Source organism: Rhinolophus sinicus, chromosome 5 (genome assembly GCF_057876585.1).
Source record: "Rhinolophus sinicus isolate RSI-liver-muscle chromosome 5, RSI-T2T, whole genome shotgun sequence".
NCBI lineage: Eukaryota > Metazoa > Chordata > Mammalia > Chiroptera > Rhinolophidae > Rhinolophus > Rhinolophus sinicus.
The window spans coordinates 108,625,584-108,648,865 of record NC_142505.1 but is presented as its reverse complement, the minus strand read 5'-3'; the positions used below and the strand labels follow the sequence as shown (position 1 = coordinate 108,648,865).

The 23,282-nt window shown below is 48.3% G+C and overlaps 1 protein-coding gene and 1 long non-coding RNA gene across 4 annotated transcripts in view; one reads left to right on the top strand and one right to left on the bottom strand.

Moving 5' to 3' along the window:
• Positions 1–23,282, bottom strand: part of RNF216 (ring finger protein 216) — a 116,281-nt gene that overhangs the window by 26,293 nt on the left and 66,706 nt on the right. The gene's annotated exons all lie outside the window — the stretch shown is intronic.
• Positions 6,715–8,894, top strand: LOC141567319 (uncharacterized). The gene is made up of 2 exons (XR_012489905.2): positions 6,715–7,000; positions 8,040–8,894. It is a non-coding gene; the product is annotated as an uncharacterized LOC141567319 (long non-coding RNA).

Here is a 23,282-nt window from a genome sequence, read left to right as displayed (position 1 = left end):
GAAACAGAACTGGCAGACGTGGTGATGGACTGGCTCTGGGAAGGCGGTGAGGGAGGTGTCAAGGATGACGCCTTGGTTTCTGGCTTGTGCAACCCAAGGTAACAGCAACACGAATGGAGCCTGGACCAGTAGAAAAGGCCTGGGATGGGGAGAGGGAGGGCAGGCAGTAAGATCTGGGCGGTGATGACACAGGGGGACCTGTGGGACAACAGGAGAGATGCCAGGCAGGCAGCTGGTGTAAATGTTTAGCAGCCGGGAGGGGCTGGGCTAGAGGTCACCTGGAGACTGATTAGATTATACCTTCCCATCAGTTCTAGAAACCTTTCCTATCACCATACTCTCCACTTATTATTGAACATTTCCTAACACATACTGCTAAGATGACTCTAGCAAGGCACAGAATACCACGTACAGTACAGATGCTACTATTTCTCCATAGTAAAGGTGGTGGAAGGAGGATATAGTGATATATAAAATCAACCTCACAGAATACCCAAGAAATTGGTAGTACTGATTGTCCTGAGTGGCTGGAAGGCAAAGGTGAGACTTTCTGATGTAGGCCTTTTGTATCTTATACAATATGTATGTCCTATCTAAGTGAAAAATAAATAAAATTGAGAGGGGGGGAGGGAGAGGGAGAGGGAGAGGGAGAGGGAGAGGGAGAGGGAGAGGGAGAGGGAGAGGGAGAGGGAGAGGGAGAGGGAGAGGGAGAGAGAGAGAGAGAGAGAGAGAGAGGACTACTCAGGGAGCTGAGAACCTGAACAACCCTTTGGTGGATGTTATAAAAAGGCTTCAGTCAATGGAAGGAGGTGGGATGGGTGTAGAGATGAGCTGATCGCAGATTCTGTATGATGTTCTTTGGTCCACTAACTACATCCCTGTCAGTAAACAGAGTCATCTGAAACCAGACTTAATCTCTGTCTTACCTGTAAAATGTCACTTAAGCAGCAGAAAATGGATGATGCTAAATCAGTAGTGACTTAATTATTACATACCAAAATGCAAAGCAGCATAAAACCCGTTTTTAAAAGACCTTGTGCCTGACTGTTCTGGGAAACTGGAGGATAAACAACAGCTGGAGAGTAGATGAGCTGTTATCTGGATCCTAACCTTCAAAAACAATACTACCGGAGCCACTCAGCAGGAGTAACGGCTTGAAAACAATGCAAGGCAGCTGGGCAGTGCTTTGTGGTATTGCTGTGACCCAGTTATTAATTCATGGGACCTTCTTCACAAGGGAGGAACCAGTTTTCCGGGTGAGGCCCAGGTCCGTGACAGCAAGATGACCTGGCCAAGTGGAGTCAGCTGTGAGGACGCACTGTGAAGCCACTGCTCACTGCCAAAATCACAGTGCTTCTCTTGTTGGTCCATGTGTGGCTTTTCAGCCATCCTACTTCTCATTAAAGGGCCCAGGGATCCCAGAGAATAAAACTGAAATGTCTTTTGAAGAGACTAGCTAGCTAGACATTGAAACCCACAATTAAAATAAGGCAAGCAAATGGCAGGCTGGTTAAATATAACATTTGGAGCTTTCCCTTTAAAACGCACCCTCTCTTTTAAATAGTGTATATTTGACTAAATTGTAATTCTCTCCTCTCAAGCACAGCTAGGCTTTGTTCCTAGACTCAACATAATGCTTAAACAACATTAGGGGAAAGCAATGTTCTTGAACGTTTCTAACGTGAAGATAATGACTTTCTTCAAGGGCAGGGTCATGAGAAAGCTCCAAGGACCATGGGGAAGGTGGAGTATACCTGAACACGTAACTTCAGCACACGAGGGCCACACATGTCATGGTGTCACATCTAATCGGAGACCACGCTCTCCATCGCCCGCGCTATCGTCAGATCAGGAGGAAACAGCTGAATTCAGCACCATCCTGAACACAACAGAGGAGGCAGCTCCTTCCTTCCGAATGGAACATGCACACTCCCTAGGGAGCAGCTCCTCAGGACATCAGAGAGATCTCTCCTTAAGTTTTATGCTACCCTTCAGTCCTCAAGAGGCATCAAGGTTTTTGAATATATATTAAGGTCTTAACTTGGCTACATAAGGAAAACATTCCACCGCCTCTCTTCATCCATTTTCTGCTGCTTAAGTACCATTTTATGGCTAAGCCGAGATTAAGTGTGGTGTCAGTTGACCGTAGGGAGCTGACATTTCTTCATATAAGTAGGTTCCTCAAAGACCAGCAGACACTGTCCCAGTCACCACCTCGGCTACACACAGCAGGGATTCCTGCTGCTGGCAACAAACCTGAGAAAAGATGAGACCAAGGGTCCAAGCCACCAGACTCTGCCCTCCCTGCTCAGCGTGCCTCCAGGCTCCCTGCGCACCCTGCATCTTATCTGTCTGACTTCCAGCCTTGGCTCCGAAGTGGAACACAGCAGAAACTGTTCACTTATTTTTGAGTGGTTCCTCCAGTGAGACTTCTAGACTCACACTCCAGGGAAGAGAAATCGCTGACCTAGATGGGGGCACAAGGCCGCGGCCAGTCCAAATCTAATCTCTGCAATTCCAGGCCCAAATGACATACGGATGCCAGCCAAGTCCAAAAGACACCAATTTTAAGACAGGAAACAGATGCTGGAACCCTAGAAAATCAGTAAAGCTCGGCAGAGTCAACACTCAGGCAGAATTGAGTGGGCTTTCCTTCCTTTCTTTAAGGGAATCATGAACTTCTATTTTTCCTGGGGCGAAGATGCAGTCTCCTGAGGAAGTCAGATATTGGAGCAAATCAAGTAGAGCACAGTGGAGTTAAGTGTAATCGTGCACGTGCGGGGACATGAGACAGCAAAGAAGAGGGGGTGGGTAAGCCAGACAAGGATTCTTTGCGGTGGCGGCATCTTCACGGGACTGAATAAAACAAGTATCATAAGTGACAAGAACACCCAGGCAACCAGTAGAGGACTCCTCCCACCTGAGTCAACAACTCTTTGTGAAGTACCCTTCCCAGCTCAACCGCCATTAAAGCCAAGTACCTAAAACACAGAACCAGACCCTCGATCAAACATTTCAACAATGAAACATATTCGACATGTTAGTATTTTAATGAGCATTAAAGGTCTTCAGATCATTCAATAAAATTATTTTAAAGTATGATTTACTTCATCCCACCCTTTTAAGTTTTCTGTAATTTCTGTTACGTATTGCAGTGTATGTTGCAGTAGCGCAAACACACAATTTACACACACACACACACACACACACATATAGGGAGAGGGGGTGCATTCTGATCGAAACAATTTTTCTGACACAGTGAACAATCAGAGCTGTGCATCCATTGCTCTGGAGACTGAATGTTACAACAGGGCAGCAGGCTGTCCCGGGCCTGCATTTGCGAATGCTTTGAATGCTTTGATGGATTGAAGCGGCTGACACTGAGGCAGGAAGACAGTTAACCAGCAACTGGAAGAGTCCACGAAAGAGATGAGGGTGAGAGAAAAGCTTAGAGTGATTTCTCGGTGCCTGACTTGGGACACCAGCTGGGCTGGTGGAAACATGAACTTGGATCACGTAATGCAGGAGGAGGAGCAGGTTTCAGTGAGGGTGGGAGGAGAGGTGAGAACATAAGTTTAATTTTAGACCAGAGTACTTATTCATTCTCAGTATTTGCCGAATTTCCGTCATCCATCAAATGCTGTATGAGATGTTGGGGATACAGCAATAAGCAAGTCAGACTCAGTTTCTACTTCCTTGGGGCTTATGTTCTAGTAAAGAAAACAGATATAGAACAAACAACATTCAACGACAACCGTGATAGGAACATTTCAGAGGAAAAGCACCAGGCACTGTAAGCGTAAAACAGCGGAGTTCAATTAGCCAGGATCAGGAAAGCCTTTCTGAGGATGAGACATTGAAGCTGAGCCGCGAAGGGTGAGCGGTTAGCAGGTATGGGGGAAGGGTGCTCTGGGAAGAGGATGTGTGACGGCTTTGGCAAGGGGGAGGGCCTGTCTCATTCCAGGAGCGCAGAGGAAGTTGGTGTGGCTGGAGCCCAAGGAGGGGGCGGGGCTGAGCGTGGAACGTGGTCAAGCCCGCCTGCAGGCGCTCACTGGAGGGAGGCGTTTGGAAAGCCAGGCCAGGTGGGTGAAGTGCAAAGATCTGATTTACATTTTCAAAAGATCATTCCGGCTGCCGAAGGTGGAGGGCTGGCTAGCTAGGTTGTAGGACCTTGTAGCAAGCCCCTCACTAAACTACACCCAAGTAATAACTTCTAGGGGAACAAGCCCTAGAGTCTGGATTCTATTCTTGGCCAGACTTCCTCCATAGCCCTCCATAAACTCCTTCCTGAACCAAGCTGTGCCAACACGGAGGCTGGCAGGGCCAAGGCCGACCTGTGACTGGGGAAACGGCAACACGCCTGTCTTCTCTTGCGAGGAATAGGAGGCCCACTTTTCCCGTATAGTTTCAGAAAGGGACTTCATTATTCTAAAGAGTAGGTTGTTTTCCAGCTTTGGCTCTTTAGGTGAGCTTTCCCGCTGGAAGGTTGTCTGTGTGGTAGGGCGCTTCTTGAGCTCACACAGCCCTCCGACTACCCGGCAGACACATCTTATCCATTCTCCTCAGCAACTACACTAGGTGAGTACTGGACCATTAGCCCCATATTTTTTTTTTTTTTTTTAAGAGAAAAGAAAGGCTCAGAGAGGCAAATTAACTTGTTTAAGGTCACAGAGCTATGGACTCAAGTTTGCTTGATTCCAAATCCACTTGTTATTTCTATTGTATTCTCACTGCTTGCCAGCATGGTGTTTGCTAGTAAGAACAGGTCATTGTTTACTAGAAAACCCAAGGGCACGAGGGTATGAGACAAGCCCTGAGATTACAATGGGCATCTTGTGTAAGGAGACCACAGATGAAAGCTCAGCGAGGCTGCGGAGAAGCCAGCGCCAGGGTAGCGAGAGCGTGGGTGCCCAGCTGCAGCTGTGCAGGATGCCAGCCCCAGGCTTCCTGGAGAGCTGAGAATGACCCAGGAAGAGGCAAGGTGGACGAGGCTTTCTCAATGGTAACGCTAGGAACCTGCTAATCACCACGCAATCTCAGACTGGCCCGAGTGAGGAAGGAGCTGTTCCTGCCACCTCTAGCCAGCTGCACGGATGTCTGGCAGGGCACAGAAGGAAGCGAGTTTTTAGATTCCTATTAAACGTACAGCTAGACAAGCTCAACGTGAGGATTCCACACCAGTACCAAGTATCAGTTACTGGGTCCTTTCCTCAACCAGCGCTTGGGCCTTTACTTATAAATACTTGCCACTCACTTCTCTAAAGGTGGCCAGGACTGTGCTATGTGAAGACTTGCTAATGACAATGCCTGACATCATCACCATCACCAACACTGCTCTGGGTCCCAGTTCTGTTCTGAGTGACACTGGTCACGGGGACGATTCGGGCGCTGAAAGGAACAACGGCACTCTCACTTTGGCTCCCTCACCCCCTTCAACAAATACCTCCGGAGAGCATGCCACACAGTCAGCCTCTGTTCTCAGAAAGGCTCAGTGAACAGATGAAGTTCCTGCCCTCTGGGCGAGTGGGCTGGGCTGCACCAATACACAGGAACATCTATGCCATCAGAAGACAATGAGCACTGAGCACTCCTGGAACTGAAGCACGAGTGGGGTGGGGAGGGGTGGGAGTACAGGCCTGGTGTGCAGGGTACCTGCCTGCTAGAGGTGGAAGCAGGACAGGGCAGTGGGGGTGGCGGGAGCCCAAAGAAGCAGCTCCCCCGAGGGTGTCATTACTGCATCCAGGGCCAGCATCCTGGCCTCCTGCCAGTGCCACACGCCGGTCACCCTCAACCGCACAACGCTACGCCTAGATGTCCTTTCTCTTCTGGCCATGCCTACCCATCAGTTCTCATTCCAGTACCGGGGCTCTGGGACTCCCAAATGACTTGGGCAAAGCTGTCACTCTTTCCCGGATTCCTGGAACTCTTGGCTCCCACTGCATTACAGCACTTACAACACTGCCTTAATTATCTGACTGTCACATCTCCAAGGACTCCTTGCAGGCAAAGACTATGCCCTACTGACCACTACGGACAGGCTGGGAATGGAGGGCTCACTTCACCTACTCCAAAAAAGTTATCTTTAAGTGCCGATTTTGTGCCATGTGGGGATGCAACGGTGAATAAGCTGCAAATTCCTGATCGCAAGGAGCTTCCAATCTACCACTCCAGCCTCGGTTTCCTTTGGATTTCTAGGGCCTTGCACTAGGTCTGACCCACACAAGGAGCTGAGTGTATGAAAAATTAGAGACAAAGGTGCCAGGACAAAGTGTGCTTGCTCCCTTCCAAGCAGAAAAGGCCCCACTACTCCTGGAACTTTGCATTTTACACGGGGTGAAAAGGCACATGAGACAGCTCTGGGCAACATTCCTGAGGAAAAGACTTCTTTGGGGAAGATTCCATACTGTTCTTATTTTTTGATGGTCATATACTTACGGGCTTTTACCTTGTTTCCCTGAAAATAAGACCTAGCCAGACAGTCAGCTCTAATGCGTCTTTTAGAGCAAAAATTAATATAAGACCCGATCTTATTTTACTATAAGACCGAGTATAATATAATATAATATAATATAAGGTAATACAATACCGGATATAATATAACACCAGGTCTTATATTAATTTTTGCTCCAAAAGACACATTAGAGCTGATTATCCGGGCAAGTCTTATTTTCAGGGAAACACGGTAAAAAATGTATGCACTGGATGTTCACGCTACCATTTCTATGCACAGAAGCAGACTCTGAAAAGAGACTTCTCTGTCTTACACCTGCAGATTAGAAAGAAGCCCAGCACTCCTTTCCTTTAGATCCACCAACAGTAGGTGACAAACTGGAATAGGTGTTTCACCGGTTTCTGTGCTAATGCTGCCCCCTAGGGACAGAAAGTTAGAACATCGAGACAAACCGAGAAAGATAACATCTCACTGCATGAGAACCAGGAAGCCACAGTTGCCTGCTTTTACTACTGTCTACCGGGACCAGGACTTCTAAAGAAAGTGGAGGTAAGTGCTTCCTGGAATACATATAAGTTCTACTTACCTTTATCAGAACGACCACAAACAAAAACCAGTCCCCTTATAGTAGTTATCCAAATACTGATGACTGAGTGCCCATTTAACAGCATCACTGGGACGATATTAGCAACACCAGGAGGGCAATGCCAGGACGTGGACATTTATGTACTAAGGAGAAGAATCCAGGAAGGAAGAATGTTAGTGCTGGGGTGCAGAGAGGGGAATTGTTCACAAAGAGTGTGTGGCAGGAGAAGGCCTCTTCGAGAAGGTGTACTGAAGCAAAGACTTAAGAAAATTGAGGAAGTGAGCCTGGGGGAAGGAACTCCAGGCTGAGTAAGGAACAGCAAGGAGTGAGCTGGAAGGCCAGTAAGAGCTGAATGGAGGGCGGGGTATCTGGGGCCTGTGAGGTCTCAATGAGAACTTTGGCACGTACCCAGAGTACACAGAGGTAAAAGAGGATTTGAGTGAGGTAAAGTTCCAGTGCACTCCTATCTGCACCCCTTTTCATGGAGAGCTCTCCCGCCTGAGTCACACCTCTGCCAGGACCCTGGGCCTTTCCAGCCACTGTGTTATACTCAGGGCCTTGAAAGGGCAGGAGGGCAGAGGCTGTGACTAAGCCCCATCCAAAGTGGTTTGCTCACAGTACACACTCAATACAACAAGTTTGTGGAAGCAAAGTTAATTACAGCGATGATTTTTAAACCATGAATTGCAACCCACTGGTGGGATGTGAAATCATTTACATAAATAATGACCGGTGTTTTTTGTTTATTTTTTTTTAACTAGAACAGAAAAGAAGATATGAAAGTGCATTCCACATGTCAGTTACTTATTTTATAAAACTACTGCTTTGGTTATACATATATGCATATATTCATGTACATATTGGGTTTATAATAAAATATATTCTTACTATAGAGTCACAGTCAAAACAGTTTGAAAGCCATTAAGTTAGGATTCATTCATTCATTAAAAAAAACCCCAAAAAGTTACTTCAAAGGATCAGAGAGACTCTTTCTCGTAACAGGAACTCCCAGGATGACTGTGAGCAATTGGAAAACGGCCTCGTGTCCAGTTTACCACGGACAGAATGCCCGCAGCGAGCAACGCTGCATGAGAATCAGACAGAGCGACAGCCTTTATGGGGCTCAGCAGCAAAGCAACGATTAGGAAGTGGTGCATCTAATAATAGACCATTTCAAACTGTCAAAAATAAACACTGCTTGAACTTGGGCAGAAACAAGCCCAAGCAGCCCAAGCCAGCTCTTCCCTGCACCACTCCCAGGAAGAGAGGCTCCAGATTTCGGGAAAACCAAAAAGTGCACCTCCCACTCGGGACAGCATCTATATTCTCATGGTGTTAGCCTACAGGGCAGGGACGTTGGGGGAGGCAGACAATAAAGGCCCCTTGGAGCCCAGAACTTGGAGAGAAGTCACCCCCCCCCCCCCAGTGTTAACATGAGAAACCCGGTATTTTCCTGGGGAGACAGACCAGTATGGAAGGGGCAAAACTGCAAATACAACGGGAAGTATGACCAAGGAGGCGAGTACTGCAGCCTAAGGCAAGCGCCAACCAATCTGAGGCAAAGAAAGAGGTGACCTGAGTTATGTGAGGTTAGGAAAAGGGGAAATCAAGAAGCCGTCATCTTTACGTCACACACTCTAAGGGAGAGGGAACTGCACAGGCCGTGAGATGACTGGACCTCTTCCCTTGCCTTAGGCTCCCTCTCAGATGTGCCGCTGGAGACAGACAGCAAGTGCTGGAGGCTCAGCCTGAGTATCTACGCGACAGCTCCATCTGTGACTAAACTAGCATTCTGATTTCTCTCTCAATCTCATGTGGATTTGGTTTGGGCCAGCATGAAAAAATCCAGCTTCTGAATCAGTAGTGTCTTCTCTCTGGTGAAGTCTTGTAAAATTCGATACAGAATTTCACCCATTGTGTAGTTCCCGAGTGACAGGAACCCAAACTCTGCTAGTGTTGGGCTTCCTGGAACCAAGAGCGATACAAGTAACTGGCTTAACTTTGAGCCCCATTCAACCACTAGATAATACTCAGACAATTCTTGGCTCAAATTTTGTTAATTACTGATGGGTTAGAACTGCAACATTCACGTAATATAAGATCATAAGCTTCCTGGAGCCACAAATTTCAGCTCTAACTTACAAAATGGAACTCCGAGATGGGCAACCCATTGCAATCCATCTAAATACTATCATCCCAGTATTGTTGGGTTTCCTCAGGTATCTATGCCTGGCAGGCGTGAAAGGACACAGCCTCCATATAACTGTTAAAATTGGTTGTTACAGTTCATATGACCATTTTTGATACTGAGACTAGATAATGACTTCTGGAAAACTTGAGAGCTCTGCTCCCAAGAACGTGTTTCCCTGAACAGGTTCTTGGAGGAGGGGAATAGCCAAAGAGCACTCGAGCAGGACAGAAAAGAGAACCATTCTAAACATCATTTCTCTCCAGTGGCTGCTTTCTCCCCGGCCCTCCTGCGATAGGCCCCATATGTCTGCATTTTTCTGTCTGCTTGACAGCCTCCACAGTGACCCCTCAATCTTGCTCTTTCTCTGATGACAACTTCCGCTTTCAGAGCTGGACTTCATGAGGAGGTAGAGGCCCCATGCGGGCCTTTCCTTTGCCAAGCCTGATGTTCTTTCCTTTGGACGTGGCCCCATTCACTCTTTGTTGGACCCTCTCTCTAGTTTCCTTTGCTTCCTGTTCCCAAGACAGACATACACAAGTTCTGTTCAGGGGATTTTAGGGCTCACCATTCTGAGTAGACAGATTGGAGAAAAAATGACATAGAGGAAGCTGGTTTTCAGAAATTCATTTTCTTTTCTTTTTAAAGTAATGGTTTCTGAGCTGTGGTTTCAGGTGTACTTTTGGCTGCTAAGTGGAAAGTCCCATTGGATTTCCTTCCACTTTTATTTTTAAAGCTCACCCGCCTTACCCACCTGCTGTTCCAACTCCTTCTGAAGGGAATAAAGACAACACAGTGTAGCAGAAGGCGCCTAGGAGGTGGAGAGTAAGACAAATGACTGGTGGGTATTTACTGCCATAGGCAGGTTCCCTGGTCTCTTCTCAAAGACTTACTCTTCAGATCTCCCTGGAGTAGCGGAAGGATCGGGAAAATGTCGCCTCTGGCACGGTGCCTTTGAATGCTGACTTCATTGGGGGGCTTACCTTCTCTGCTATACCTCGTCCACTCCCTCATTTGTGTTTCTAACTAGTAACTACAGCATCAGCAACCAGCCTGCTGTTCCCCGCGGCTGGTTTTCTACATCTGCATGTGGTGCACTCTGGGTACGTGTCTGTCTTTCCTCTTCTTTTTGTCCATAAGGTTTACAGTGCAGGTTCTATGTTGACATCAGCCACTTAACATGTTTACTAAGTGACCACTGGGGACCAAGTAGAGTGCCTGCCGGGTGTTGTCAACAGAGCCCGGAGCTGTCAAACTGCGTGCTCTCCTTCTGCCTCACGCACGGGAATGCCTTTGAATGAGGGCCTCGTCCCTGGCTTGGGGTCCCTGGCAATAGTCTGCAGGGACCACATCTGATCACAAAGCTCTCTCGTTTAGAGTTCGGGGCCTTCCTCCCTGTCCAGGGAGTGGACGGTCATTTATACACAGCCATAATCAGCTCCTGGAAAAGGGATGGGAGTCAAGGGGACCACATACTTGCCAAGGTTTTTAGAATGATGTTTCTCCAAAGAACTCCGAGTTCTTTCAAATTCTTTATATCATGAGGAGACAGAAGAATCCTCACCAGATGGTGAGGAAAGAGCAAACAAAGGTAAAGCAAAATGAAAGGGCAGTCACTTTTGATCCCTACTGGCCAGCTTACCATTCACTAATTCTATTCCAGTACCTACTGTTTAACTTTTATAAGCAGGATAAGAAAACCAAGAGCGACGTAGCTTGCTCATGCGTGGTATTTGACAGTCCCTTTCCTCTGGGGTTTGAAGGAGGGTCCTCTCCTTGACCTTAGCCGGAGGCAGAGGTGATAGCGGACTTCACAAGTGCCCTTTAGGCGGCAGGCTTGCAGAGAGAAAGCTGCTGCTGCCTACGTTAGTTGTTTTTCATGTTCTCATTCACCCCCCCATGCCCCCCGCCCCCGCTCAGAGGAGACAGCAAAGGTGGGCTTTCAATCTTTCCTTCCTTGCTGTTAAGTGTGACAAAAAGGAAAGCCTCTCTGGAGTGCAGGAGCTATGTGCTGAGCATGTGGGTCACAAAGGAGAGGAAAAAACATCCACCTGACACAGGGGCATGATAAGAAGCCCAAGTGGAAGACTCCCAGCTTGGAAGGCACAGAACAGAGACATGGATACTGGTCCTGCTCTAGAAACGCATCATAAGAAATAGCGCGGGCACGCTATCATCCTTCCAATGCCTCAGTCTTTTCATCGTCCCAGTTCACATGCTTTTGGCAATTCTAGCTATGGTCTGTCACACATTTTTGTTATGGGAAACAGTACCATGCTATCGGGCAGTATGTCACCCAGCTGATGTCTCCAGACACCATTATTCTCACAACCCTACCCACATGGCTCTTTACCCAGTTGGGAACAAGTCCTCTCCCTCAGGTTTAACCAATGATTTTTAGTTCCGTGGGACACGATACTATAAAGAACGTTAGAGAATATTTTAAGGCAGGTAAGTGGCTATCAATGGTCTCTTCAGGAGATGGTTACCTAGTCCCTTGCTCCTCAAAGGGTGAGCAGCACTGTCTACCTGGGAACCTGTTAGAAATGCAGAATGTTCCACTCTAGACCTACTAATTAGAGTTGCATTTTGACAAGACTGCAGAGTGAATCTGAGTCAGTGAAGTTTAAGAAGCCCTGATCTTTCTACACAGGTCTTGGTTTTGTGATCCTTTTGATATTTCTATTCAGAAAAGAAAAATAAAATCAGACAACCTCGGTTCTCTAGAAGATCAATTTTTGCTACTGGCCATGCTAGGAAGTTGCTTATATTCATTATCCGTTCTTTCAGCATGGCTAAGACTGGCGGAGTTTCCTCCACGCTCATGAAATCCCACGCCATCGTGCTTCAGGTGGAAGGCGATCAACACAGTTAACAGGAAGAGACCAAAAGGTACTAGAGAGTGAGGTGCCAGAAAGGGCTGAGAGTGAAATCTGCAACTGTTCATGTTTGTAAATCAAGACCTAAACTTTGTATTAAATTTGCCAAACACTGATGTTGAAAATGAGATGGTGGAGAATGCATTTCGTAAGTACTCTTGGAAACAATGCTGACACAGGGTCTTCAGGGCTGTACAGAAACTGTTTGCAATGAGCACACAACCGTTTGACCAGTGGCTGCTTGCCAATGCACAGAAGGACCCAGTTATGCGGGAGGCAGGCTTGCCCAACGCCATGTCGAGGAAGCTGCCAAGAAAAGACATTCAGAACCAGGAGAGAGTGCTAAGCTGATTGTCTGACGAAGAAAACTGTCCTTTATTGTCTTGTTCGCTTATTCTTGGATTTAAATTTTCGGTACAGTCACTCAAGTATAAAACAAGCCTTAGGATCACACGATCTCAAACACTATTAAAATGTTTGATCACAGACACTCACCAATGCAATTCCCTACTACATAGGACCTACCACTTGACCCAAAGCATGCTTAATCCCCAGCCCACCTTTTCATTAGTTTCTTCATGTTCAAAAACCCAAAGGTGACCTCTGGAAGCAAAGGTGCAACTAAGGTCCTGTAAATGGGTCTCGTAGCACAGCAAGTTGCAAACGTGACTTTCCTCTCATCTTTTTCAAGCTGTCCTTCAGTCTTCATCCACAGCCCTCCCTCTCAGTTCCAGTTATGTGCGCTACCCAGGGGGAACTTGTAGTGTTGGCCATATAAGGAGCGCGTCTATAGTCTTTCTTGAGGGCAAGTGTCCAGCCCAGGAAGGTAGAGCTGAAGGTCTACCCAGTGGGAACCACGTCACTCACGCCCCTCTCCTAGAAGGCCTACGGTGATTTCCACGGACACTTGGCCTCTCAGAGAGCTGCCTGAGTGGTAGGGAGCCTGCTTTAGTGTTGCTAGTACCTTTGTTTTTATTCTTAATTATCTCCTTAAAGCAACTGCTCAAAATACCAGCACATGGACAAGAGACTGAACCTTCATGAGAAGCCACCTGCCTTTACCAGGCTCCCCAAGCTCTGCTCTGTGCCTGGATGATGGCTGGGTAACCTGGAAATGCACAGGGACACATCTGCTAATCCTCTAACAGAGGTGTCGCTGGCTCCACGGAAAGCCCAATGGTAACAGTTCCTGCTTTATATTGTTTTACCAACTGAATCAGACCCCCCCGCCCCCCAAAATGACACCATTTATTTGTGGCTGTTATGGACTAAAGCATGTGCCCCCTAAATCCAGATGTTGAAATCCTAACCCCCACACCTCAGAATGTGAATCGATTTGGAGACAAGGCCTTCACAGAGGTGTTTTAGCCGCCCCGGCTCTGCCACTTTGCGATGGCAGCCTCAGCAAACTACTCGAGTGGCCTTCAGTGATAATCAAACACTAGATGGCGGTGCAGCCGGAGAGTCCTGACCCCTTCATGCACATGCTGCCCTCGGATCTCCAGATGTGGTGGAGATGCTAAGTCATGATCCTTGGGGGGACAGACGGGAAACAGGCTGGAGAGACTGGGACTAAGTCCCAGAAAAACCAAGGGAGCCACCAATTTACTTTCCACCCAGATGAACACGGTTTCCAGAATTCACAAAACACACGTTTGATTAAATTTGCTTCTATTTCCTTGCATCCTTTGCTGGTACCCAATCCAATGACAAATAGTTATGATACTTAGGTAAGAGTAATTTTAATCTATTTTTAATCTATTTTAAGAAACATTTACCAAACAAGCCAGACACAGTGCTAGGAAGTGGAACTAAAACTATGATGAACAAGATTGTCCCTGACTTTCAGGAGATTACAGAAGACTAGGAGCTGCAAACTCAAAATGCCCACATGGGTGGCAGGTAATGCCAGCTGTCAGAAATATAACCACCAAGAGTGGTGACCAACAGCTGCCAAGCCAAAGTGAGAATTCAGTTTGCCCAAGGTTTTAAATTGAAGTGAAGCTAGAAATCTAGAATTTCACATACGATCTGATTTAACATACTGGTAGCTAAAATAGTTTATCGTGTTGCTGAGGATTAAACAGACATGGTTACGAGCTGGATCTGGGGGGTGGTGCATGTGTGGGACCCCTTTACAGCTTCTGGGTTCACACTTTATGGGCCAGCGGGGGGATGACCACTGGCACCAAAGACCATTCGGCGCCTTGGCTCTAGTTTAGGTGTGACTGCATGTTCCTCCACTGAACTGCTACACATGCCGGTTGGTCTCCTGCTGTTCTCCTCCTTCCCCCCGTTTGAAGAGTTACCATATGTAGTTTTCCTTAGCCATCCAGAGAATATTCCCCTCCTCACTTTCTTCTCCCTTGCCACCCACCCCAAAGACAAGTACATGAGAGTTCCTGGTTGCGGCTGCTTGCAGAAGGCCCCTCTGGAAACGGCTGTCTTCTCATAAGCAGACATTATCGGGAGTAGTGGGGCTACTACACACGGCTAAGTCACCTGTTCATGCAAACAAACTCTTATGACAGGTCCCGAGTAGGTGCCAGTTTAGTGAGATAGATCCCACAGTGTTTCTGCTCAGGGGTGGAGGAAAAGAAAAGAAGTCAGGTTACATGGTGTCCTGGGTGCTCAGGGGAGGGCTGGGGGTGCGGCCTGGGAAGGTGGCTCCAAGGCTGAGGAAGAAATCGCCCAGGAGAGGTTGGAGGGTGCGACAAGTACAGTGTGGAGACGTGAGAGAGCCTGGCTAGTGCGGCAACTCAAGTAGTGTGTGGCTGGAACAAGATGCTGTGCAGGGGAGGCCAGACGTGTAAGGCCTCCTAAAGAGCCTCCTGAGAGCCAGCGGGAGCTACTGAAGGGTTGGCAACGGGAGAGAAAACGGCCAAGCTTGTTCTGTAGGTGTGGAGCATGGGACGGGAGGGTGGGGGGTGAAGGGACACGGAAGCCCAGTTAGGAGACTGCTGTGGAAATGCAGGCAACAGCGCAGGGTGGAGAACAGGCTGCGAGGAGAGGTGGGACACTGGAGGCAAGGGGGTTGTGGGGGGCTGGGAGTGTTGCATCTAGGAGGGCAGTGAGAAGCCAAGGCCGCTCAGCACCAGTGGAGCACGTGGCTTTGCTTGGACACAGCTAAGGTGTCCCCTGGCCAGAAGTGCTTGAGTTTATCTCTCTAGATTCTATCACTAGACCTTTGGGGATCCCTTGCTCAGAATATCTTTGTAAGTACTGAGGTTTCCTGGGCCATAGCCTAAGAAGCTGCAATTTATAGGTTTCCTGTGTCTTAACAAGAGACACAGACTGGTGTCTGTCAGCCTCTCCACTCACTCACAACGGGACAGGCACACAGGCGCACAGGGTGGGCATCCCCTCCACCCTACTGGATCCCAAGACCAGTTTATTGAACAACCTGTAGCGGAGACAGCTGTACCTCCAACACCAAACCCCACCTGCGGGCAATACTGTCTTTGGCACCAACAGTACCTGTGAGTGGGGGAAGCAGGTTACCGTGTTTCCCTGAAAATCAGATCTAACTGGAAAATAAGCCCTAGCATGATTTTTCAGGATGACATCCCCTGAACGTAAGCCCGCCCTTAATGCGCCTTTTGGAGCAAACCTTAATGTAAGACCCGGTCTTGATTTCAGGGAAACATGGTGAACACTCAGTGGTTACTAAGATTCTTTTATGGAGCCCCAGTGAGTAAAATGGGGCCTCTGCCTGGCTGCCTGCCTCCACGTGGTAATTAGCGTGGACTGGAGAGGCCTTTGTGGAGACAGCAGGACCAGCAGTGAAGAGAATGGGGGAAGGATGGTCGAAGGTGAAGGCACCTACGTGAACACATGTAGGCAGGTGGGGGACCGGCCGAGTTTGTGAGAAATCAGGTGGAAGGGGCCAGACTAGAAAGAGTGGCAAAGACCGGGGGCCCTAGAAACCACTGCAGGTTCTAATTAACTGGGGTGAAGTAAAGGAACCAAAAGGCCCACTTGACATGACAGGGCAAAGAGAAAGGAGAAGGAGGAGAGTTGGGAAACGGGGCGCACGAGGCCACGACGACAATCCCGAGTGAGGCGGACCAGGTGACGGGAAGGACAGGAGGCTCAGAAGGAACTCGTCCACCTGGCTACATTCAGAACAACCCCAAACAGCCCTAAGGCATCACAGCCCATCAGAGCGATCTGCTGGCCAGGGAACCCCCGGAAGATGTCCGAGGCTGAACAGACTCACTTGCAGGAACACAAAGGGGCACCTTTAGAGTGAGGATGCAAAACGGTTGGTGTATGAAAAGGCTGCTCCGTATGTGCCACGGCAGATCTCCCACAACCTAACTGAAAAGTTAATTTCTGATTTTAATACGCTGGCAGAGAAAGCAGTAGTGGCTCTGGGACACTTGAATACGGCACCGTTTATTAAGTGCTTGCTACGTGCTAGTTGCTGTCCTGGGCGCCTCACACCCATCATCGCCCAGCTCTGCGCAGACACCAGTCAGCCACAGACCAGACTCTCCTGACTCAGGAGTGGCAACCAGCACCAATCGGTCGAGGGGAAGTGACTTTCCCGGGCTGTACCTCAGCGGACCGGGGAGAGAGGCGGGACCACACAGGACACAGCACCACCTCTATCCGAGTTCTGCTCATTCCAAAGACGTTCCCTTCTCCCCAGCTCCATGCCCTGTGAATGTATGCAAACTTTAGCACAAAGCAAAGCTGACAGCATGTGCCAGCAGTAAGCAGTACCCTGAAAGAAGGTCAGCCCTCAGAACCGCTGCTGGGGACACCTTCCAGCAGCACCTGCAGCGGAGCTGGTGAGCCCCGCGCCCAGCCTCGCAGCACACAGCTCGTCAGCGCAGAACGCACAGTGCGGTCCGCTCCAGACCCACTGCCTGCGTCCTGTGGGCCTGGCTGAGTGGCTGCTGCCGCTTCTGTGGAGCTCCTGGAACACAAACAATGCCCTGGACACCTTGAGAGGGCACAGGAAGTGGATAGGTGTACAACTGGAAAGAGCAGCTTTGAGCCGGAAAAAGCTGGTCCACCTAAGCCCTATTCTTTTGAAAGAATGGTCTGTCAGGCCTAACAACTGGGAAGGAAAGCAAGGACTCACAAACACGCAGCGTAGTATGAGAACTGTGACACACAGAATAACTACCGGCCTTCCTTGGGCCCCGGGTTCAAAGCGCTTCCCCTCCAGCCATTGTCCCATGCTACTATTTCAAGGCTGACCTTGGGCCTATGACCAGGTGTGTATCCAGCTGGGGTGCTCCAAAAGGGGACCAGTCAATGCCGGATATAATCTCATCCAAGGCCTATATTTCCAGTGGGTAGAATGTCTTAAAAACAAAACCAAACCAAAACAAACTGAACCGTATTAAATGACCTTAAGAAACCTAACTAGTGGCATAACTTAAGTAAAATACCACTACAGAACACACACAGGCACACACGTGTGGTCTTCCCACCCAACATTTTTAGGGTACTCTAACGTAGCTCACATAGCGCGGAAAGCTGAAAATTATTTTATTTCTTTCTAAGCTGTTGAGGTGTTCATTTCAGAGCGTGTTTGCTCAGACTGCAGAACACACACTGCCACTGTGTCCATCAAGGAGCCATCAATTATTTTCTTTTTTCCTTTGCTTCTGAACAATATGGCACAAGCAGGGCCTCCTACATTCACCAAAGTTGAGCACGAGGCAGCCCTACCCGTTGTAGGATGTGGTTGCTAACGATATCACTGCGCTCTGGGCTTTCCTGCGACTCTCTCAAGCCTTCTACTTTCAAGAAGAAAAAAAATGCAATCACTCTGTCTCTCTCTCTATATATATACATACGGAAAAGGGAATGAAATATAAGGTCCAGCCCATGATCCAAAGGCCCGTATAGAGTTTTTGGCAGATTATAATAGAGTTCTAATATATCTACCTACCTACCTACCTGCCACACCTACAGCCAGGATCCTCAGATTAGAAAGAAATTACTGAGAACCAGTCTGGAATCCGGCCACTCATCGCTAATCCTGGGGGCTAAGAGCCAAACAGCTTAATCCCATTCTGGCTTTTACTGTCCACAGTCCTGGGAGTGCTGCTGAGGATTTCTCAGGAAAGAGTCTGCCCGGGGAAAGCTCATACACTCAGAGACCATTAGGGTCACTGAATTGGGACTCAGTAAAAATCAGGGCAAGGTGATACCAGAATGTGAAGTTCGATAAACAGTTCCTTGCTTCCTTCCTGGTTCCTGTAGAGGCCAGTGGGTCCTCTTCTACATACAAGGGCACACTGTCCCATGCCCCACCGTCAAGGCAAGGCCACAGAAGACTATCAGGTCACCAGATTCTGCAACTGTTCTTCCGTAAGTAACTGTAATTTCTACCTTCTACCTGACTCCTATCTTGATCTTGGAGGTGCTGGAGTTTCCTCCCAATTCAGAGACAAGCACTGCAGTGTGGGCTTGTCTGAACACCCCCCCCAGAGCCCAAGGGCAGCTGGTATGGGAGCTGGCAAGCACCCAAGCAAGAGCCAGAATCTAGGCTTATTTGTGAGTCTCTGGGGCCCTCTGCTGGCTGCCTGCTGTAACTGTTAGCTCCTCACTAGACCAACAGGAAAACTGCACTTCCCTGCTGGAATAAACTTGAGATGGTACCTGAGTTGTGTACTGTTATTCAGAAGCACTGAAGAGCCAGCCCAGCCATCACCAGCACTCAAATATTTCTAGTTACCATGTCTAACATAAAAACCTATCTTTCTTGTCAGGAAATCTATTATATTCGGGCCAGAATCTGAATTCTAACCCTGTTTTATTTCCTATCATCTATCTGGAGTGTTTTAGAAGAAACCCCCCTACTGCTGGCTTCTTTCTGAAAGAGGAAAGTCATCCTTGGCTTCAAACAAGCGTCACAGTTTATAGCTACAGAGAAATGACTGAATTACCACGTCTCCACCAGCTTCTAAGTTTCTGGGAGGAAGACTGCCAGCCCTGTTCTGTGCACATCTCTGTTTTGTTTATTCCAAGGTTTTTCTCAAAGCCTCAAGGGTCAGGCAGGACCCTCGGCACCAAGCCTCATGACTGGCCACATCAAGAACCCTTCCCTGTCCCCTCTCACTTAGCATCAACAATGAAACCCGCTGGGCCAGTTTTCTGTCTGGTGTGTTGGCCCAGGCTTCACTGGTCACAACTTCCCTATGACACAGACAGCACTGGGCAGCTTTAACACTCAGATCAAAGCGTCCAATCAAACGTCACCCCTCAACCCTGATTTTACAAACGGGAAACAGACCTAGAACAAGAAGGGAAAAGACCAAGCTCAAGAGCAAGTTCAGAGATGAGACAGAATTTGTGTCGCCTCAAAGGGTAGTGTCCCCATGGGTCTTCTAAAGAACACTATAAAGGTAACGAAAGGTGAGAGACTCTGAACCAACAAAAACCTTGATGGAATGTGTGCTAACACGTTCATGGTGATACATTCAGAGGCATAGCTGTTAGTTTTGGTTCTTCTCACACTGTTTCTTTGCTCCAGCAGCTGTTCTCCTCATGGCAGGCAGGTATAATCAAGAAACGCCCGCACTTAAAATGCCACCACAAATGTCCACTCAGAGAAGGGCACCTGGGACCACAGTGGGTGCCATGCTGCCAGGACAAACTGTGTGCGTTATGTCCCTTTCAAAACTGCAAAGCCGGCAGCTTCTGGACCTATGTGCTGGCCCACATTTGCTTTTGCTCAGATCTGAACTCCCCCAATTCCCATTCTGAGTCCTTTGGAATCACTGCAAAGGCTGCTTTACAAACGAGCCCTTCACAGGTGTCAGCATCCCTCTGGAAGGGCAGCCATGCAGCACACGTCACTGTTTAGCGTGGGGCTAAAGAACAGACATTTTTCCTTAAAATAAGCCTCATGTATCGGAGGAAAGATAACTACATTAAGCCCCTTTGGAAAGGGGTTTTGAGAGTCATAAGGAAATCGATTCTCTTGGACCCAGGAGTCATTTTCCAGGGATCTATCCTCAGGAATAATTTGAAAAAAGAAAAGGCTTTAGGTACAAAGCCACATGTTGCATTATTTGCAGCAGCAAAACCCAAAAACACCCTACGTTTCCAATTCAGGGGGTTCACGTTAAGTCAATCAAAGTGCATCTTTTTGATGGAATGACAGCCATCCATGACACAGGTTTGCACTGTTTGTCATGTGCAGAAGGCACTTATGTCATGCTGAGTAAAAAAAACAGGGCACAACATTGTACGTACGGCATGATTACAATCATATGGCAAAAAACCAAATGCCAGACCACACACTAAAGACATAGCATCACATGGCAGAAGGAGCCCGGGCAGGGGACCACAGGAATCTGAGCAAGTCCTGTCCTCTCAGCCTCCTCATCAATAAAAATGGGGAAAACGAGGCCCTGGCAGGAATTCTGTAAAGAGAAGTGAGAAAATGTGTGCTCAATAAATGATGGCAGTGACGAGAGATGGGCAGTGCTGCCACACTCCTCACCACACCCTGAGGTAGGCGCCACAGGCACACAGGCATCATGATTGTCACCACTGCACCAGAACTCTGCAAACAATGCGCTGGCCTCAGTTTTGGCTCTGCCATTTACAGGTGTGTAAATGGGTGTGTCAGCCACGAGCCTCAGCGTCCCCATCTGGTAAACTGGGGATAACGCCGCCACCTCTTTCAGGGTTACTCAGGATTGGAAGTAGTTTTTAAAGTGCTTGGTACAGCAGTAGATAATCAATGAGTTGGACAATTATTACTGGGGGGAGCGGGGTGGAAGTTAGATCAGTGTCTTGGGATAAAATCGTAAAAAGCTCACGATGAGCTGAGCAGAGCTTACAGCCAGGTTACTCTGGCCATTTTTTAGAGACAAACGAGAGGGGATTTTCCAGCTTCATTCCAGATGGCAATGCGGCGAGCTTTCATTTAAAGAGAAATGGTAACATCATGATATGACAGGGTACATATGGTGAGAAGGCTGGCCGTGGCTGAGTGAAGGCCTACATAAAAGTAGACAGTGATGTGTGAAGAACAAGGGGGCAGAAAAGCAATTCTGCCTGGCCAGTATTTGGCACTGATCTGTGACAGGTGAACATGAGTTTCCATTAGTTGGGCTTTCTAAGCTGAGCATCTGCATTTAAAAAAGAAAAAAAAAAAATCTTGAGGTTCAAACTGCTGCCAGATTTTGTATCCCTGACCTGGCTCCAGGAAGCACCAGCCACCACTCCTGCTGTATGATGCTCCCTGGGGTTCTGGCAAAGCACAAGCTTGGCTATGTCCGTGGCAGTGAGATTACCCCAAGTGGCCGTGTGTGTCTCCAGTCCCACTCAGGCTGGGGTACCTGTGCGCTGGCTGCCGAACACAGGGGGAGGGAGGGGACTCATACCGAGGGGGCTCCCAAGCAGCGTGGGCTCAAGGCACCTCAGAAACAGGAAGGAAAAACAGGAAGGACCTTACTCTTGCAGGTCCTCTCCTCCAGCAAATCAAGGAACACGCCTCACTTTTTTTTTTCAGGAGGCTGAAGAAGAGGTCAGCAAAACACCTTATCTCCCCAAGAAGGAAAATCGCGACCTCCTGGGGCGCTCTGGGGCGCTCTGCTGCTGCTCCCCAACCACAGGCTCCAGCTGCACAGGGACAGGCTATCAGTCAACAACCGGGGCGCCTGTCCTGGCCAGGCACAAGCCGGGTGTGCTTCAGGGTGCCCAGGGACTGCTAGCGATGAGTGCACACGGGAGGAAGTCAGCTTCCGCTGGCTGAACCTCTGCTTCCCCTCGGCCCCGCCACCTTTGTCCCTGGTTGGGCACTGCACATGGACTCTTACCAGGAGCCAGGGCCCTACAGAAACAGGGGTCAGCCTTTAGTCGTCGGGCTCAGCCAGGGAAACGCCCCATGATATTCAGTCCCCACAGACATGGACACGAGTGGCTCTGCTGGCGGAGGCAGCTGAGATGGAAACACAGAGAACCTGAACAAGGTCAGGTTCTTTGCCCCCCAGGCTCCCTCACCTCCACCTGCAGAACTAGGTGGATAAACCTGATTCATGTTAGGAGAGGCGGACTCCAGTGGCCCGTCTGGGGTCCGAGCTCTTCTGTGAGCCCGTGCCTTTCCCTCCTCTCCATAAAGGGCACCAGGGTCGCAGGACTCAGTGGGCAAGAGAGGATTTTCAAGTCTCTGGGAGAGCAGGGCTGCAGACATTGTCCTGTCACCTTATTTTCCTGGGTGCTTAGGGATGCACACTAAACATTACTCCTTTGAAAACACAGCAAGCTACAAGATAAACTCCACAGGGGCAAATTCTATTACCTTTTCCTCTTTCCTCCCCAAACGGAAAGGACAAAATGATTAGCTGAAAATAAGAGCGGAGGGAAGTAAAAAAGCCAAAAGCTGCACCTGACAGAAGTCATGGTTTAGCCCCTCTCCTCACACTCACAGCCAAATGCAAGTCACCAAGGCTGCAAATATCTATCTCAGGAGTAATTAAATCAAATTAATCTCGGGAAAGGGGCTTTAAATATTCAAAGCCCCATTAATCCTCATGCCTTGTAATTAAATATGTATGTTAAGAAGGCTTGGACAAAAGCAAAACACTTTCAAAATATGAATTCTTTACATTGGTAGCAGTATAATGTATTCTAAAGTACTGATCTTGCAGAAAACTATGTAAAAAATTCAGTGAAGCACACACTGTAACAACACGGCAGAAAGAATGTAGATACAATCTCAATCCATACAGAGCTTTAGAAGAATGTGCCTCGATAAACATCTTCACTTTTCAGGCTCCACATTATTTACCCAATGATAATCTCCACTTGGTTTTAACTCTCCCTGACCCTCACCCCGCAAACCGGTCCTGCTGGGGCAACCCCCACCCGCATCTTGGAAAGTCCTTTGCTTCTGCTGTCCTGAGATCCTCTCTTCTACTGTTACGTCCTTGTTATAATGCATAGCTTTGTGTCATCTTCCAGGGATAACCTCTCTTTGATAATCAACCATTAAAGAGATTGGTCACCCCCACATACAGTGTGTCTTGGAGGGACCCAATCTTGCATTTGTAAAATCGAGTGTTCTTGTCAGAAATCTCAAGGAACATTACAGCTGCTGCGTGGTCTCTGACCAGCTCTCGACTCCTTTGTCAAAGAGCCCCCACCTCATAGAACCTCAGCTGCTTCTGACAACTACCCTGAAAGGGGGGTGGAACAGGA